The sequence below is a fragment of the Balaenoptera acutorostrata genome, chromosome X (genome assembly GCF_949987535.1).
Source record: "Balaenoptera acutorostrata chromosome X, mBalAcu1.1, whole genome shotgun sequence".
NCBI lineage: Eukaryota > Metazoa > Chordata > Mammalia > Artiodactyla > Balaenopteridae > Balaenoptera > Balaenoptera acutorostrata.
This window is the reverse complement of record NC_080085.1, coordinates 37,762,646-37,782,075: the sequence shown is the minus strand read 5'-3', so window position 1 is coordinate 37,782,075 and position 19,430 is coordinate 37,762,646.

The following is a 19,430-nucleotide window of genomic DNA, read 5'->3' as shown; positions in this document are numbered from 1 at the left end:
GCTCTGGTTCTCTTTTATAACCCACAGTACCTCGTTATATTTGTTAAGCTGTTTTAATATAGTGTAGGGCATGCCTATAGCACTCTCACAATAATACTGCCAAGCTGTCTCCAGATTTACTCAGAAATCAATTGAATTCAAATTGAAATAGTAATTAATGCTAAAGTTCTTTCCTCTGTTTTCAGCAAGCTGGCGTCTGTTTCCATGGAAACAGGCTTCCCTGCAACCTGCAGTAAAAACGCCAGAGACTGCTTATCAATTTTGGTGAGCTCTGGCTGGGACTTGCTCGGACTGAAATTCTCTAATACCAACAGATAAGAGATTCCAACTAATTTCTAGAATGAAGGGTGTTTTTTCACAAAAAGAAACAAAATGAATAACCAAGGACTAGTTATCTGAGGCAAGGAGTATTAACTAAAGACTGCTCAGCCAAACATTTAGCTGCAGCATCTATTTATGGGTAATTGCCCAGTGCCTCCTTCCATAATTTTAAGTTGATTTGTGTTATAGAAGTTACCTATTCGAATTTCCACCAGTGAGGGGGATAGGATGTTTCCAGAATTCTTTAATCATTTTAAAAGTCTTATCAAATCTGCAGTGATCTAACAATTCCAATATGCTTCATTTCCCACATTTATCATAAGTAAGCAGGTCCATTTAATTCAACAAATATTTATTGAGTGATCTAAATTCTAGGCCAGGAATTTTCAAGCTGTATAATAATTCCCTGGTTACTTTATTTAAAATGCAGAATTCTAGGCCTTACTCCTAGAGAGTCTGACTCAGTGCATCTGGTGTGGGACCCATCACTCTAAGTTTTAACAGCCTCTGTTCTCCTTTCTGCAGGTAATTTTGATTTCAGTGGTCCCAGACTACAATTTGAAAAACACTCCCCTAGGCACATTCACTAGGAGCTAAAGAAAAAAAGAAAGCTAAATAAATAATAATTAATTAATTAATTAAATCTATGCTCTCAAAAAGGTAATAGTCTACCACATATGGCAAACATACCAAAAATACATTACAATACACAGTCCTAAAATGCCTGGTACTCCAGGGACACCCAGAGCCCCCATATTAAAAGGAGACCCTATGGCTCCTTCTATCTTGTTGCTCAAAATTGCATCGCAACTTTGTTAGTACATAAGACTTGCAGTTAACATAAACAAAGGGAAATATTGAGACATACGTTCCTGGGATTTAGGGGCCATTATTAGCCTAAGTAAAGTAGGAAAAGAAAGGAGATCTCAAAAGTAAGGGACAAAAGGACAAAATAGAACAATCTCAAGGGAAGAGAGAAAGACAAGGAACAAGTTCTATCAAGAGTGGATGTGCTGGGTGAATACACCTGGATGCATCAGTGGAGAGAGAATTAGCTAGATAATCTACCTCTATCTGCCTCTATATCTTGGGCTTTAATTAGCTAATCTACCTCTATCTGCCTCTATATCTTGGGCTTTAATTAGCTAATCTACCTCTATCTGCCTCTATATCTTGGGCTTTCCCAACTGTTGGTATATCAAATCAAGATCCTCAAAAGTAGACCATAAGATGAGGATTCATTTGCAAATAATTTATTAAGGAACTTTTTCCCAGGAGAAACTACTAAGGGAGTGAAAAAAGCAGGTCAGGGAAGAGGAGGAAACCAAGTAAGGTACAATTCCAGGCAAAATCCTATAGAGGGTAACTTCAGCCTGATCCTGAAGGAAAGCTCCACAGAGCAAATTATGCCTCACAGTTGTTGCCACCAAAAGCAAATGAGCTGAGCTTTTATACTCCCATACTCATTAGCCATTGGCTAAGGCAGCCATGAGCTAACATGTACTCCTAAGTACTTCCAGCTCCTAGAATTGAAGGCAGAGCCTCCTGTAGCCCAAGGACAGGCCTCTAAAGAAGGGTGCAAGGTGTTGAGTTTTCAAAGCTAAAGCATACCAAAGCCAAAAGAGGGGAACCTAAAAAGGATAAAAGGGACCTGAGGAGATTTCAACAGAGCACCAACAATATCAACTACAGGTATCTAAATGCTTAGAGCAGATTGTAATCAACACAACGAATTCTAATGAGCTGGATTCTGAAATTTGAGAATTACTCAACACATCAGGGCTCCATGACCTGGGGAGAGGGGGAGTCACAACAAGTAGAAGCCAGTACCAATTACAGGCAGACCTCGGAGATACTACGGGTTCAGTTCCAGACCACTGTAATAAAGTGAATAATGCAATAAAGTGAGTCAAATGAATATTTTGGTTCCCAATGCACCTAAAAGTGATGTTTACACTATAGAGTAGACTATTAAGTGTGCAATAGCATTATGTCTAAAAAACAATGTACATTTCTTAATTTAAAAATAATGCTGTTGTAAAAATGGCACTGATAGACTTGCTCAATGCAGGGTTGCCACAAACCTTCAATTTGTAAAAAATGCAATATTTGTGAAGCACAACAAAGTGAAGCACAATAAAACTGGGTATGTCTGTATCTTACAGTGTTATTAGTACCATGTAAGAGAAACCAAAAAGGAGGAAATTATCAATCTGAGTGTATGACGGTAAGTGGAATGGACAGAGGATGGCCAAGGGAGGAATTCTGCAAGGGGTATTGTCTAAGCAGGAGTTTCAAGAATGAACAGGAAAATTCTGGACAAGATGTGGATGGAATCAAGCTCATATTATAAGTTACTCCATCTGCTCCAGTGTGTTGCATAACTGATAAACTATAACGACCAAAATTAGTTATAGCCAGGCTTGCAAACAAAATACATATCTCCATATCAGAAACTGAACAGAAACACAAAATGGTGACTAAAACTTAGGCCACAACCCAAGTAGGTTTGCTGGGCTCTGAGACTAGAAATAGGCTATGGTGGCTAACAGTTCATCTCTTGTAGGGTAAAGGGAGTAAAAGAACTCCATATGAAATAAGGAAACAGAGCCAGCCTCATAAGTTGAAATGAAGGACTGGAATATACTTCCCCAATTCCTGGAAAATGGATGAAAAACACAGCAGTGCCTGAAGTTAATGATAGCTTCAGGCTAGCAAGGAGACAACAAGAGACAAAGAAGGTCATCATATAATGATAAAGTGGTCAATTCATCAAGATAGAACAGTCATAAATATATATGCACTCAATATCAGAGCACCTAAATATACTAAGCAAATACTAAAAGATCTGAAGGGAGAAATAGACAATAATACAATAATAGTAGGGGACTTAAATACCCCACTGTCAGCAATGGATAGATCATCCAGATGGAAAATCAACAAGGAAAAGTTGGACTTGAACCATACTTTAGACCAAATAGACCTAACAGACACATATAGAACATTCCAACCAACAGTAGCAAAAAACACATTTTTCTCAAGTGTACACAGAAAATTCTCCAGGATAGGTCATATGATAGGCTACAAAACAAGTCTTTGCAAATTTAAGAAGACTGAAATCATAACAAGTATCTTTTCCTATCACAATGGTATGAAACTAGAAATCAACAAGAGGAAAGCTGGAAAATTTACAAACATGTGGAAACTAAACAACACACGCCTGAACAATAGATGGGTTAAAGAAGAAACAAAAAGAGAAATTTTAAAAATATCTAAAAGCATTATTACTGAAACTGTACTCATAACAGTGGCACCAAATCAAATGATAATTCAAATGCAATAAGTCTTTGTTTACATAAATGCTATAAAAGAGAGGCCTTCACTTAGAAATATGATTTCTAAAGTTTGAGAAAACAAAAGTGATAAAATGTTAGAATATTTGAATAGCTATAAATCAGAATAGCATCAAAATGGAGAAGAGAAACTAAGACTTCTGGAAAATGAGATAAATATAAATAAGCCACATATTTAAAGTTTGTTTTTAATGAAATCTTTGTTGAAAATTTTTTAAACCTATTCTGCATTCCCAAGACTTTATGTTTATTGTATTTTACATATAAAATTATGTATTTTTTCTTTGGTTGTCCCTATAAAGAAAAAGGTATTTTAATTTAAAAAATCTAAAAACAAATGAAAATGGAATCACAATGCACCAAAACCTATGAGATGCTACAAAAGCTGTTGTTAGAGGGAAGTTTATAGCAATACATGCATATATTAATAAAAAAGAAAGATCTCAAATAAACAACCTAACTTTACACTTCAAGCAATCAGAAAAAGAACAAACTAAGCCCAAAGTTGGTAGAAAGAAGGATATAACAAAGAACGGAGCAGAACTAAATGAAATAGAGACAAAAAAAAAAAAGGACAATAACAAAGATCAATGAAACAGAGAGCTTGTTTTCTGGAAAGATTAACAAGGTAGACAAACCTTTAGCTAGATTAATAAAAAATGAGAGAAGACTCAAATAAATAAAATCAGAAATAAAAGAGTAGACATAACAACTGATACCACAGAAATACTTAGGATCATAAGATACTACTATTGACAATTATATGCCAACAAATTGGATAACCTAGAAGAAAAGCATAAATTCCTAGAAACATACAACCTACCAAGACTGAACCATGAAGAAATAGAAAATCTAAACAGAAGAGTAATGAGTAAGGAAGTTGAATCAGTAATCAAAAACATCCCAACATAGAAAAGCCCAGGACGAGATGGTTTCACTGGTAAATTCCACCAAACATTTAAAGAATTAATGCTAATCCTTCTCAAACTCTTCCCAAAAAATTGGAGAGGAGGGAACATTCCCAAATTCATTTTATAAGACCAGCATTACTTTGATACCAAAGCCAGTTAAGGACACTACAAGAAAAGAAAACTATAGACCAATACCCCTGATGAATATACATGCAAAAATTCTCAACAAAATATTAGTAAACTGAATTCAACAGCACGTTAAAAGGTTCATACACCATGATTAAGTGGTTATTTAGTCCTGGGATATAAGGATGGTTCAACCTACACAAAGCAATAAATGTGATCCCATGTTAATAGAATGAAAGATATAAAACCTAATCATCTCAATCGATGCAGAAAATGCATGTAACAAAATACAACATCTTCTCATGATAAAAACCCTCAACAAATTGGGTATAGAAGGAATATACCTTAACATAATACAGGCCATATATGACAAACTCACAGTTAATATCATACTCAATGATGATCCATTTTGCATTAATTTTCGTATATGGTGTGAAGAAAAGGTCCAACTTCATTCTTTGCATGTGGATATCTAGTCATCCTAGCATCATTTGTTGAAAAGACTATTCTTTCCCCATTGAATAGTCTTGGCATCCTTGTCAAAGATCAGTTGACCACTAATGTATGGTTTATTTCTGGACTCTCAGTTCTATTCCACTGATTTATATATCTATCCTTGTGTCAGTACCACACTGTCTTGATTACCATTGCTTTGTAGTAAATTTTGACATCAGAAAGTGTGAATCCTCCTAATTTGTTCTTTTCCATAATTGTTTTGGCTATTCCTGGTTCCTTGCAATTCCATATGAATTTGAGAATCAGCTTGTCAATTTCTGCAAAGAAGGGAGCTGGGAATATAATAGGGATTGCATTGAATCTGTAGACCAGTTTGGGGAGTATTGCCATCTTAACAACATTGTCTTCTCATTAATGAACATGGAATTTTTTTCCCATTTATTTATATCTTTTAAAGCTTATTTTAAGAAAGTTTTATAGTTTTCAGCGTATAAAGTTTTGTCCTTTTGTTACATTTATTTCTAAATAATTTATTATTTTTAATACTATTATAAATGAAACAGTTTTCTTAATTTCATTTTCAGTGTATAGAATACAATGGAATTTTGTATACTGATCTTGTATCATGCAACTCTGCTGAATTTTTTTATCAGATAAAACAGTTTTTTAGTGAATTCCTTAAGACTTTCTATGTACAAGAATCTGTCATCTGTGAATAGAGATAGTTTACTTCTTCCTTTCCAATCTGGATGCCTTTTATTTCTCTTTCTTGCCTAATTGCTCTGGCTACAACCTCTAGTAGAATGTTGAATAGAAGTTCAATTTTTACTTTGATATGTCTGTGGATCCCTTTATGTTATCCAACTTGAAGCTCATTGAGCTTCCTGGATGTGTAGACTAATATTTTTCAATAAAATTGCATCCTTTATTTCTTTAAATATATTATGCTCTTTCCTCTTCTTTCCTTCTGACACTCTCACTACACATATGTTGGTGTGCTTAATATTGTCTCACATGTCTCTGAGGCTGTTTTTATTTTTCTTCATTCTTTTTCTGTGTATGGTTCTGATTGCACAATCCCTGTTGATCTATTGTCAAGTTCACTAATTATTTCTTCTGTCAGTTCAAACCTACTATTGATTCCCAAGGTGTATTTTCACGTCAGTTATTGTACTTTTTAAAATTGTACACCAGAATTTCCACTTGGATCTTTTTCACAATTTCTATCACTATTTGATTTGACATTATCATCATACTTCTTTCACTTATTTAATCATGATTTCATTTAGTTTATTTTAACATAATTGTAATGTCTACTTTCATCATCTGTCAAATCAGACATCTGATCACTCTGACAGTTTCTGAGGCCTGTTTTTTGTTCGTTTGCTTGTTTGTTGTCATTTTTGTTATTTTGCAGTATACAGATCATACTTTCCTGTTTCTTTGCATGTCTCACAAATTTTTGTTGAAACAAATATTTTAGATAATGTAGCAACTCTGGGTAATGGTCACTCTTCTTCCTTGTTACTGTTATTTCCTTGTTTACTCACTTAATAACTGGCTGAATTATTTCAGTGAAGTTTATTTACTCCAACAGTGTGAAGTCCTCGATGCCTCTTCTCAGGAGATGCAACCTTAGATATGCCCACAGTCACCCTGAGATGACAATGGTTCTGGCAAGGCTCTTTTTACTGTCTCTTTCCCTGACCACAATCAGCATTTATGCTCCACTAATTGCCAGCTGATTGCTCTATTTTTTTCCAATAATGCCCTGGGATATAAATTGTTTCACCCATGAATTCAATCAAATTTTGGCTGCTTTGAAGAAATAGTTCCCAACTTTATAGTTTGAAGTTTGTTATGATCCCAGTAGGGCTCTTCCCACCTTTCTTATTTCCTGTTTCTCTCTGGCAAATTAGCTACCCCACAGTTTAGCCTATATCTCTAATGAATCTATCAATCTCCACCCAGTTGCTTTTTTGCTACAACTTCCACTGCTTTTGAGAGCTCCCTTAGGTTTGAACTTTTCCACACTCTGTTGCAAATAGTGTCAGTTCCTCTGAGGAGGGATTGGAGCTCTCTGTTCTATGGATTGCTTCTCCCCGCAGGCAAAATCTCTGAGCCAGAGTTCTCAAGCTAGGTGTGAGGACACTGGTACACTTCTCTCTGAGTGACAGCCACACTTTAGCTGCTAAGCACTTGGTGGCCAGGGGCCAGCAGCTCCAGGTCTCCCTGACTTGCCTCTCTCAGCATAAACCCCCCACCCCATGATCTGGGTTAAGGGTGATTGTGATCAGGGCCCCAGTATTCTCATTATCATCACACCAAGGGTGCTTACAAGTGGGGGTTTGGAAGAAGAAGGGATCCCCTACCTCTCACTTGTACTCGCCCAGAACTTAGTCTCAAGAACAGGTAGCTGGGGGCAGTATGAGAACAAATGATGTTGCACCTCTCCCAGGAAGATAGCTCTCTGACTGGAGCTGGGGGGAGAGGGAGCCCTGTGTTGTTAGTTGTACTAGTCTGGAGTAGAAGTTTCTGCCTTGCTGAGCTGGGAGAGCGGAGGGAGGTGCAGATTTTATTCAGATACACAGACTCTTAGAGTTCTTATAGAGTTTTCATAGATTTTCCTGAATAAATATTTCTTCATTTGTATTATGCCCTTAGGGCCATTTTCAGAGATTTTAAATACTTGTTGTGTGTGTTGTGTTTTTAACTAATTTTCACCAATTTTTCTGGGGAGCAGGTCCAAAGAGCTCCTCAGATTCCCAGGCCAGAAGTGGAATTCCTCAGGAAGTTTCTTAAAGTAGAGATGATACAAACGGCATGCTCTTACTACAACACCATATCACCAGAAATTAAACATAAAAGCAAAAAGACTCTTCTACCTAGAATAGAAAAACCCTCTCCTAAGAAACTTTTGCAACATATGAAAAATGTAAGCCAGAAGCACAGTTTGTCTAGAATATAATGACAATAAAATTATGTATTAGAATCTAAAAGGTACAACTACAACATTAAGAGGAAAACTCATAGCCTTAAGTATTTTATAACAATAAACATGAAAATTAGAAAACAAGTGAAATTAACAACAAATTCAAAAAGTAGGGAAAACAAAGGTTAGAAAATGAGTAAGAAAATAAAGCAAAAGAAATCAGAATGAGGGAAATTATAAATATAAAACCAGATAATAATAAGTTGGAACTAAGAAAATGAACAGCATTAACACAGCAAAATATGAAATAAAAATACTATTTGATCTGCTCAAGAGAAATAGGGAGAAAGTACAAATACATAAAATATGTGATGACAAAGGAGCAGTAACCATTGAAACCAATGAAATTACAAGACATAGCAAGAGATTACTTTGTATACCTCTATGCAAATAAATACATTTGAAAACCTTCATGAAGTGCGTAATTTTCTAAGAAAATGTAGTTCATTAAAACTGATGCCAGTAGAGACACATAGTTTAAAAAGATCAGTTTTCATAGAGAAAGTTATCAAAGAACTTCTCTCTAAAAATCAGCAAACCAAGTGGTTTCACAGGGGATTTCTACCAAATCTTCAAAAGTCAGATAATCCCAATGTTATTTAAATAGTTTTAGAACTTAGAAAAGTTCTAGAACTTAGAAAAATGTTTCAGATGTATTTTTGAGATGGATATAACATTGACACCTGAAGCTGATACCAATCTCACTGATGCAAAAGTTCCAGATAATATATATACAAAACGAGTAGAGTTTTTCCAGGAATGCAAGAAAGTCTCAATATTTTTTTAAAATCTATTAATTTAATCTCCATATTAATATCTTTAAAATTATATTATCCCCATAGATGTTAACAAAATAATAGTCAAAACACATTCTTATAATAACATTTAATAAAATAGGAACTGATCCTCCCTTATGATAAAATAAAAATAAATAAAGCCAGCATCTTACTTGACACGGAATCATTGGAGGCTTTCCCTGTAAGGTTAGAAACAGTGCAAGGATCCCTCTATTTCTTTTTTTTTTTCTTTTTGATCCCTCTATTTCTAATACCCTTAACACTGCATTGGAAATATTAGCCAGTGAAATTAGATAAAAGGAAACTTTAGGAGGCAAAAGAATTTTGGATGGTAAAATGTGATACTATCTCAGTTTTAAAATAATATAGAAATATAACGGAAATAATCAAGTGCATTAGTAACAACAAACTCTACTGTTGAAGCTATGGACAATAGAGTGGGAGAATAAAATGTATAACCAGTATGAAAAGGAATATGGAAATGTCACATAAAATTACCAAATGCATTTACCTTTTGACCAAGCAACAATTCCACATCAGATAATCTACTCTAAAGTCACGCCTCACACCTCCATAAATACACACACACACACACACACACACACAAATATACAAACACACACATAAAAAAGGTTGGAATCAACCCAAATGTCCTTCAATAGAGGCTGTATAAATAAACTATATTACAGCCACAAAATGGAGTGTTATACAACTTTGGAAAATAATGAGGAAGATCTTTATGAGTTGAAGTGGAATAACTTCCAGGATATACTGTTAAGAGAAAAATGCAAGGCACGTAACAGTATATATAGTAGGCTGCCATATGGATAAGAAAGGAAGGGAAATAAAAATACATATAGGAAAATGAGCACTGGAAAGGTAAACCAGGAAACTAAAAAAGGCAGATTTCTCTGAGTACCTCTTTGCATATGTTTTGATGCAGGAACTGTGTAAATGTTCCACTGTATTCAAAAATAGAATTTAAAAAATCCTAAAATTGCAAACAAGTGGGAAAAAGTGATCCTGTGTGTCAGAATGGTTAAAAAAGAAAAAAAGAAAGAGAGAAAATTATTTCAAGTCATTACAGAACATAGTACTCTGATTGTACATCTTTACTGGCATAATAGTAAGCACAAAAAGAACAAAAAGAAACCATGATAATCTTTCTTCACTTAATAGTAGTATTGGAATAGTGATTTTGAAATCTTAAGTTAATGTTATCAGAAACCACATTTTCCGTGTAAGAGAAAAGAAAAACAAAGGTCAAGTCAAAGAAGTCAGTAAAAATTCTGTATTGTTAAATTTGGATTGAAAATTCCCATGTGGACTTGTGAAACTAGGCCACTAAAAGGGCCAAGAAGCAATCACACATCCAGTAGCAATGGGTACTTTTAGCTCTCACACCTCATTTTCCCTCTAAAATGAATCAGAGCTCATTGGAGAAATGGTTAATTTCAGGTCTGGGGCAGGGAAAATTTAAAGTTAGTCTGGTTCATCACGTGGCAAAAGTAAGGAAGTGCTCAAAACTAACGGAAGTATGCCAAAAAGATACAAAGTAAGCAGGTTTTATAAAGTTCTCATTGGTCTGGAATATTACTCAGCTGTACAAAGAATGAAATAATGCCATTTGCAGCAACATGGATGGACCTAGAGATTATTATACTAAGGGAAGTAAGCCAGAGAAAGACAAATATTATATGATATCACTTATATGTGGAATCTAAGAAATAATACAAATGAACGTACTTACAAAACAGAAACAGACTCACAGACATAGAAAACAAATTTATGGTTACCAAAGGGAATAGGGAGGGGAGGCATAAATTAGGAGTATGGGATTAACAGATACACACTACATACTACTATATGTAAAACAGATAAGTAACAAGAATTTACTGTGTAACACACAGAACAATATTCAATAGCTTGTAATAACCTATAATGGAAAATAATCTGAAAAAATAATATATGTATACGACTGAATCACTTTGCTGTATACCTGAAACTAACATAATATTATAAATCAACTATACTTCAATTTTTAGAAGTTACCATTGGTCAATTTTGGGAGATTTTAAGCATCAAAAATCTTAACCTTAAGTGATGGTGTCCTACTGATACCCCCTAGTCCTACTTAAGTGATGGTGTCCTACTGATACCCCCTAGTCCTACTTAAGTGATGGTGTCCTACTGATACCCCCTAGTCCTACTTAAGTGATGGTGTCCTACTGATACCCCCTAGTCAGTGGACTTCTGACTGTCAGCACCTGTATTTCTTTGCCTGAGGGCTTCTTCTGGATGTTGAAGCCCTTTTGGCTGATAATACCAGGGAATTACTGCTCCCTACCAGCAGTCTTCAAAAAATGACCGACAGAAGTTGGTGGATAAATACCCCTCAAATGAGATAACTCTAAGACACATGTACTACGTACACTAGCTCTCCGAGTTCTGCAGCAGGATTAATTAATTAATTGCAGTGGTTAACTGCAGTGGTAAACAGCTAAGTAACACTCCCTGATTATCTTCCTTCTCTTCCCTGTCTCATTTCCCTATTCCCCTACCAGTGGTTTTGGAATCACCTCATATAACTACCTGTACTTGAGTCCTGTCTCAGGATCTGTTTCTGGGAAAACACACACTTAGCCTATTATAATTCTCAAAATAAGAAAAAGGGGGAAAATGAACTCACTTGCCATCACTGGAGATGATTTACTCTGAAAATTGCTAATTAAAGGGAAAGAATGAAGTAATCACCCTCGATGAAGAACTGAAATTCATTCCCAGTTGATCAGTGAATGTTCTTCTTTGCAGCAGAATGGCAACTAATAAACGCAGAGTAATTGACAGATTTAGAAAATTATCATTCTATAACCACAAATGATATCATTGATCCAGGCATCAATGTACATTAAAACCATTATGTAAAAGGGTGATGGGAAAGAGAAAAACTTTCAGTTTTCAGGAGACATATTAATAAAGGTAGATGTTAAATGAAAACATGAGGGAAAATTCTGAGAAATCCAGATTATGAGATATGCCACTAGTCAACTGTCCTGATCACTTTAAAAAGTCAATATCATAAGAATAAGTTGTAGGGATGACTATTCTAGGATAAGCGTTTAAGGAAACCAAACCAAATGTAATGAGTGAAACTTGATAAGATACTGTGTAGAAAAAAATTGTTATAAAAAGGACATTCGGGGGGAAATTGCCATTTTTATATGGACAGAGTATTACATAAGGTAAGGGAACCATTAATTTTCCTAGTTGCAATAATGATGTGGAGGTTATATAGGAGTTGACCTTATTCTTAGGGAATGTATGTGGAAGCATTTAGGGATGAATTGTCATGATGATGCCTGCAACTTAACTTATGTTTAAATGTTTTGTGTGTGTGTGTGTGTGTGTGTATGTGTGTGTGTGCGTGTGTTTAGAGATAGAGGTGGCAATGGAAGAAATGAGAGCAAGAGAATAATATGATAAAACATTAACAACTGTTGGAACTCAGTATCAAATATATGGGAGTTCTTTGTACTATTCTTTCAACTTTCTATATATCTGAAAATGTTCATCATAAAATTGAAGAAATATACATCTGAGGTAAATACGGCAAAATATCAATATTTTTAAAACAGATGGTGGAGACATCCTTGTTTATTATGTTACTTTCTATGTTTCTCTTTATGGTTGACATGTTTCATAATTTAAGTTAATAAATAAATAACCAAAACAAAACAAAGCACTAAAGAAATAAGTAGGAGTTGATGAGTTGAAGAAAGGGAAGACTGTATTTCAAGCTGAAGGAACAAAATGTGCAAAGCCTATGGCATATAGGAGCATGTTTTCCTCATTCAATATGGCTGCCCTGATTACTGGGGAAGGGTCTGGAGGAATGCACCATGAGGCTAGATGGGCTGGCAGGAAGATCATGCAGGGCCTTGAGGACAGGCAAAAGGGCACAGAATTTAAGATGAAGGGAATGAAGAACTACAAAAAGCCTCTAAGCTAAGGAGAAACATAAATCGGAGAGGCACAGACAAGAGTAAGGAGAAGTCATGAATCTGTGGTAATGGTCAAGGTGAGAGGTGACTCAGGCCTAATCCCTGCCTGGACCAATGGGAATGGAGGTTTTGAAGAAGGAGAAATTTATTTTCAAGAATTGCCCATCCAATGCACTATTGCTCATAATACTTTCCAATTAGAGGAACCTAGAGACACTGGATCAACCCTGATGAGAAACCTCATTAGGAAGTGAATGCTTTCTAAATCCACTAAGATGAGCACCCAACTTTACAACAAATGAATATTTGTAGAACCTGTGTGGGAAGATATTTTGTCTTATCAGAAGAAGAATTTGAGCCAAGAGGGGATACTTTCAGTTGTGGTGGTTTATTTATTGAAATTTCTCTTTTCCAAAACCAGGCACATTCTAATAAATGTTATCAAAATGGAAGGAACTCTTATAAAACTCCACCATGATTACATTCTCTCAGATTTTAGTCACTTTCTGTCATTTGATAAATACACATCTGTCCCTTGGCTTATCATTTTAGCACTACTTTAGCCCGAAAAAGAAAAAGAGGAAAGAAGAGATGGAAAAAGAGCTGCTACTAACCTGTGTGAGATCTTTGTGTGAATTAGAAGGTTCTCCTTCCTCGATAATTTCTTAATAGATGACTACATTGTATCAAAAGCAGGTAGACGCTAAATGGCCCCATGATCCCCACCTCCAGGAGTTCACACCTTTGTACAGTTCCCTCTGCTTGAGTGTGGGCAGGGCCTATGACTTGCTTCTAACCAATAGAATATGGCAAAGGTGATGGAATATCACTCCTGTAATTACATTACATTACATGACTCCATCTTGCTAGCAAACTTGCTATCTTTCTGCCTTGTTGGCTTTGGAGAAGCAAGCTGCCATGTGGTGAGAGGGCCTTTGGAGAGGGACACATGGCAAGGAACTATGAGAAGCCTCTAGAAGCTGAGAGTGGCCTCCAGCCAATAACCAGTGCAAAGCTGGAGCCCTCGGTCTTACAGCCACGAAATGAATCCTGCCAGTGACCCCCAGAGCCTGGTAGCATATCCATTGCCACTAGAGCCTCCAGATGAGAACCCAGCTCTGGCCAACACGTGGATTGCAGCCCGGTAGAGGACCCAGCTAAACCATGCCCAGAGTCCTGACCCACAGAAACTGTGAGACAACAAATGTGTGTTTTTGTAAGCCACTAAATTTGTGGTAATTTATCATGCAGCAATAGACAACTAATACATATAGTAATACACAGTCTCAGCAATGACACACAGCAACCAGTTGTTCACCCACTTTAGCTGATTGTATCTGTCTCGAAACTCCCTCTGCCTCTCTCTGCTAAGAATACATGTATTTGTATATAGGCCCACCAGGATAATCCAAAATAAACTCCGCATCTCAAGATCCTTAATCACATCTTTTGCCTTATAAGTAATAATCACAGATTCTTGGCATTAGGGAGTACATATACCTTGGGGGGTTCACTTTTCAGGCTAGCACAGTGACCCTAGAAGTGGCCTATGTGTAAAGGACAGGGAGGGGCAGGAGAGGAGGACAAGAAAGCAGTGGAACACTATCTTTAGGGCTAAAGCAGCAGCATCCAGTGAGGTTGTAAGTGAAACGGCTTTGTAAGTTGTTGGCTAGAACACATGCATCTCACTAAAAATTGGACAAGGCCTGTTCAAACTCATCCCATGTGAGTCTGAAGATCTTTTCAGAGCCTGAAAGCAGCAGCTGCTTGTGCCCAGGCATACCTCCGCCCACCATCACTGCACAGTTCCACCCTCCTCAGCACGTAAGCCACACACGCTCCGTCCCCAGGTGAGGTGACTGAGACAGGTGCAGAGTAAAGGGGACTGCTTACTGAGGGCATCCAGACACTCAAAGTACAGTCAGGGGCAGGCATTGACCGTGTATTCCAGGACTCAGCCAAGAGGCCTGAAGTGTCTACACTCCCCTTCAGTGCTCTCATGTAAGTTAATTCTGTAGATGTCCACAGTGTGAATGGTACCCCCATAGATATGGGAACTTTGTACAGTGCACAGTCTGAACGACTTTACACAGAGACTGGGGGCAGGAGGGTGTCATGAGGAGCAGTGCTCATTCTAGAATCCTGAAATCACACTGCTAAACCAAATCTCCAGAAGACTCGGTTCAGTTGGCTGCCTCAAAGGAGATAAACATCTAAAAATAATAACCTCGATACGTGAATACCTATCCTATTTTAAAGCATTCCATAATTGCTAGTAATGCGCAGCATATGGCTACGCTCACATCTTTTCAGTGTTGCTGAGATTTCATTGCCTACTGAGGAGCAGTGAGCTTCATCACACTTTATGTGTTTGTGAGAAGTAAAATGAATTCAAACATCGGCACTTCAGTCTATGGAAGACCCCTAGATATCACTATCTAACTGGCGATGTGAGTCAATCACCCACTTTGGCTAAGGTTCAAAAGGGCTACGTGGTTTTTGACGTTGCATATATACAGCTTGATAACAGCCAAATCAGTAGAAAGAACTTGTCATGGTTAGTTGTGACCACTTAAGTCAGACTAAAAAGAAGACGACACTAATGCCATCTATGGAAATATCCTAAATTCACTTAGGGACCTATAAACCCATTCCCAAATACAGTCATGCTGACTTTGACAAATCATAATTTGTTTTATTCTTTTCATGTACACACTGACTACCTTGATGACCCTTTACTTCCTGTTAACCTCCTAGTAGATATCTAAGAATAGCAGATAAATCTTCCTGTCTTTTGGAAGAGATCATTTTAATATAATCAAAGCTGCACTGGGCTTCCCTGGTGGCGCAGTGGTTGAGAATCTGCCTGCTAATGCAGGGGACACGGGTTCGAGCCCTGGTCTGGGAAGATCCCACATGCCAAGGAGCAACTGGGCCCGTGAGCCACAACTACTGAGCCTGCGCATCTGGAGCTTGTGCTCCGCAACAAGAGAGGCCGCGATAGTGAGAGGCCCGCGCACCGCGATGAAGAGTGGCCCCCCTGCTTGCCGCAACTAGAGAAAGCCCTTGCACAGAAACGAAGACCCAACACAGCCAAAAATAAATAAATAAATAAATAAATAATAAAAATAAAGGAATTCCTTTAAAAAAAAAGTCTTTAAAAAAAAAGATTTTTAAAAAAAAAAAAAGCTGCACTGACGTCTGTGTAGATTACATCCATTGCTTCCTTTATATCTGCATGGCCTGTCAATCTATCAAGCAAAGACCATCATTGATTCTAGCATGATTGTCCCTGCTGCTTGAACTCATCTGATAATTGCAAATTTTAAAATAAATAGTTTTATCATCCCAGTTGTTGAAGCTAAGCTTACTCATCCATTAGAATCAGACGTAGCCACTTTCATATGTGTGCACTAGCCGGATGCATATCATTTTCTTTAAGAGCGGATGAGTCACAAGACTGATCAGTCAGTCTCCAGGTCCCCAAACATATGTCGGTACCCTGGTGATTTCATTCTAACTAAAAAAATAGCCCCAGAGAAAATGTTTTCCAAAATAGTATTCTTTCAGTACTCCACCTTGTTCTCAACCATAGTAAAATCAAAATAAGTTATTCCAGCAATATTGGCCTGGATAGGGCACAAGTATGGGTTTTCACCAGGCCTCAGAAAACCCCATCTGACTAGAGACAGGCTGATCCCAAAAGTCTTCTCCCCTCAGAAGTCAATTCAAATTGCTATTAATCATATTTTTATATTTTCCCCAGGTGATCTATTTTACTTGCATAGAGCTAACTTCAGGAGACTTAAAAGGTGATAGAACCATATACCAAAATGAGAACAAAATAGTCTTAGCCACACCCTTTTCAAAGTAAAGCGGAGCCAAGCAAACTTGTAGAGTTCAGTTATTTTTATTTTCCTCTATGTTAGTTCCGAGTTTCTTTCTCACCTTATTGCACTGTCAAAGACCTCCAGTACAATGATGATGGCAGGCAACCTTGTCCTGTTCTCAGTCACAAAGTAAAAGCTTTCAGCATTTCATGATTAAGAATAGTACTTGTGGTAGTTTTTTTCTGTAGATAACTTTATCAGTTTAAAAAAGTTCTCTTTTCTTGCAAGTTTGCTTATTGGAGTATTTACCTCCATAGATGGATATAGAATGTTATCAAATTTTTTTCAGCATCTATGGAGATAATCATATGACTTTTGTTCTTAATCCTGTTATTGTGGTGAATTACACAGATTAATTTTCTAGTATTAAACCAACCTTGCCTTTCTGGAATAAACTCAACTTGATTCAGATGTATTATATTTTTTATATATTGCTAAATTTGAATGACTATTAGATTGTTTGGATATTACATAAATGTTCTCAAGGGACGTACATTTTCCTGAAGTATTATTTCTTATGATATCCTTTTTAGATTTTTATTATCTTAGTTATGCTGGTCTCATAAAATGACTTGGAACATGTTCCATTTTTTTTTCCTATATTTTAGATGAGGTTTTGCCAGATTGGCATTCTATTTTCCTTAAATGTTTGGTAAATAGAATTTACTAGTGAAGTCATTTGGGAATTTTCTTTGTAGAAAGTCTTCTAAATTCCATTTTTTTAAATGTTGTATTAATCAGGCTCTCTTTTCTTGTGCAGGCTTATAAAGTTGTATCTTTCTATAAATGTGTCTGGTTAATATAAATTTTAAAAATTTATTTGCATAAAGTTGTATATAATAGCTTCTAATACATTTTTATATCTGTAGAATGTGCAGTGATATTTTGTGATTTTTTATCTATTTTATTTGATTCAAAGTACCAATTTTATCCTTGCTGATTCTCTTGTACTTTTTTTCCATTTGATTAATTTTTGTGTTTTATTATTTTCTTCTTTCTACTTCCTCTGAGTTTAATTTGCCTTCCTTTTCCTAATTTCTTGAAATGAATGCTTAGCTCATTCATTTTCAGCCTTCCTCATATGATACATGGGTTAAAATCTCCAGCTTCCAGTTGAAGGCCAGCAAGAACTGAGGCTCTTGAATGCTGCCAACAACCATATGAGCATGGAAATAGATTCTTCCCCAGCAGAGCCTCAAATGAGAACCCCATTCTGGCCAACACCTTCATTGCAGCCATGCAAAGGACCCAGCTAACCCATGTCCAGTCTCCTGATCCACATAAACTATGAGTTAATAAATACCTGTTATTTTAAGCCACTAAGTTTGTGGTAATATGGTTATGCAGCAGTAGATAACTAAAACAATGTGTTTGTGTCACCTTTATTACTGAAGGAAATGATTGCTGAGTATAGAATTCTAGGATGGTGGTTGTTTTCTTTCAACATTTTAAAGATGCAATCCCAAGGTATTTGGGCTTGTCTCCTTATGCATCTGGTTAATTTTTGTTTGTCAGATATCATATTTATAAAATATTTATAGAAATAATATGAGGCATAGGATCATGTTAGCCTCCTCCAGAGTAGGTTTTCATTTGCTTCTGCCATGGTCTGGGGACTTAGGTAACCCAAGATCACTTGAATCCACTCAGGGATTGAAACAAGTTGAGCTGCAGTATCTGTGAGGGTGCACCCTCACTCCTAGGATATAGCCTGTCTATGGTGCCAAGGCCACAGAGTCCTGAATGCCATACCTTGTATCTCTATCCTTATAAAGCTATCAAAAGTGGCATTCAAGGCTGCTAAAATTCAAGCGTTTTAGGCTCTCAGTCACCTGGTAAGGAATTGGCAAATGCCCCAGGTGAAAAGTGACCCCCAACTCTGGTTCACTCCCTAGGTAACCATCTTCTTTCCTATTGCCCCTGGCCCAGTAATTCTTCACTCTATTTTTAGCTATCTGAACTGGCACTTTGCAGAATATTTTAAATATAATATTATATTATATTATCATGTATTAATATGTATTATGTATTATTAATAATATATTAATTTATGCTATAATATAATTATATACCATTATATATTATGTATTAATAATAATATATTATATTCAATATAACACATATTATTATATAGTGTACTCATTATTATGTATCTATATCTATATCTCCCAGCTTCTTTTTTTAGCTGTCTTCAGCAGGAGGGTTGGTCTTAATTAACTGGTCCACCCTTACCAGCAGAGGAAGTTCTATATCCAGGATCAGCACAATAATCACATCAGTTCATCTGTGACCCTCTTAGCCCAGGTTCTCTGCTCTTCCCACTTAACCTGCATCACTACCCTGATGGTGTCCCTTCTACTCCATTCTCATTCTGCTTCCAATCTGCCAGAGCCTGTGTAAGATACAGGAATGCTGAGAGCATCATCCACAGCGCAGTTCATGCATTTATTTACACTGAAGACTATCTCAATTCCGAGCTCCAAAGAAGAAAACCTTAATTTTCTCTTCACTGGCTCCACATCCAGATTTTATCAATTATCCAATTTAGCTAGCACTCAGGGACAGAACTTGGGCAGAACTAAT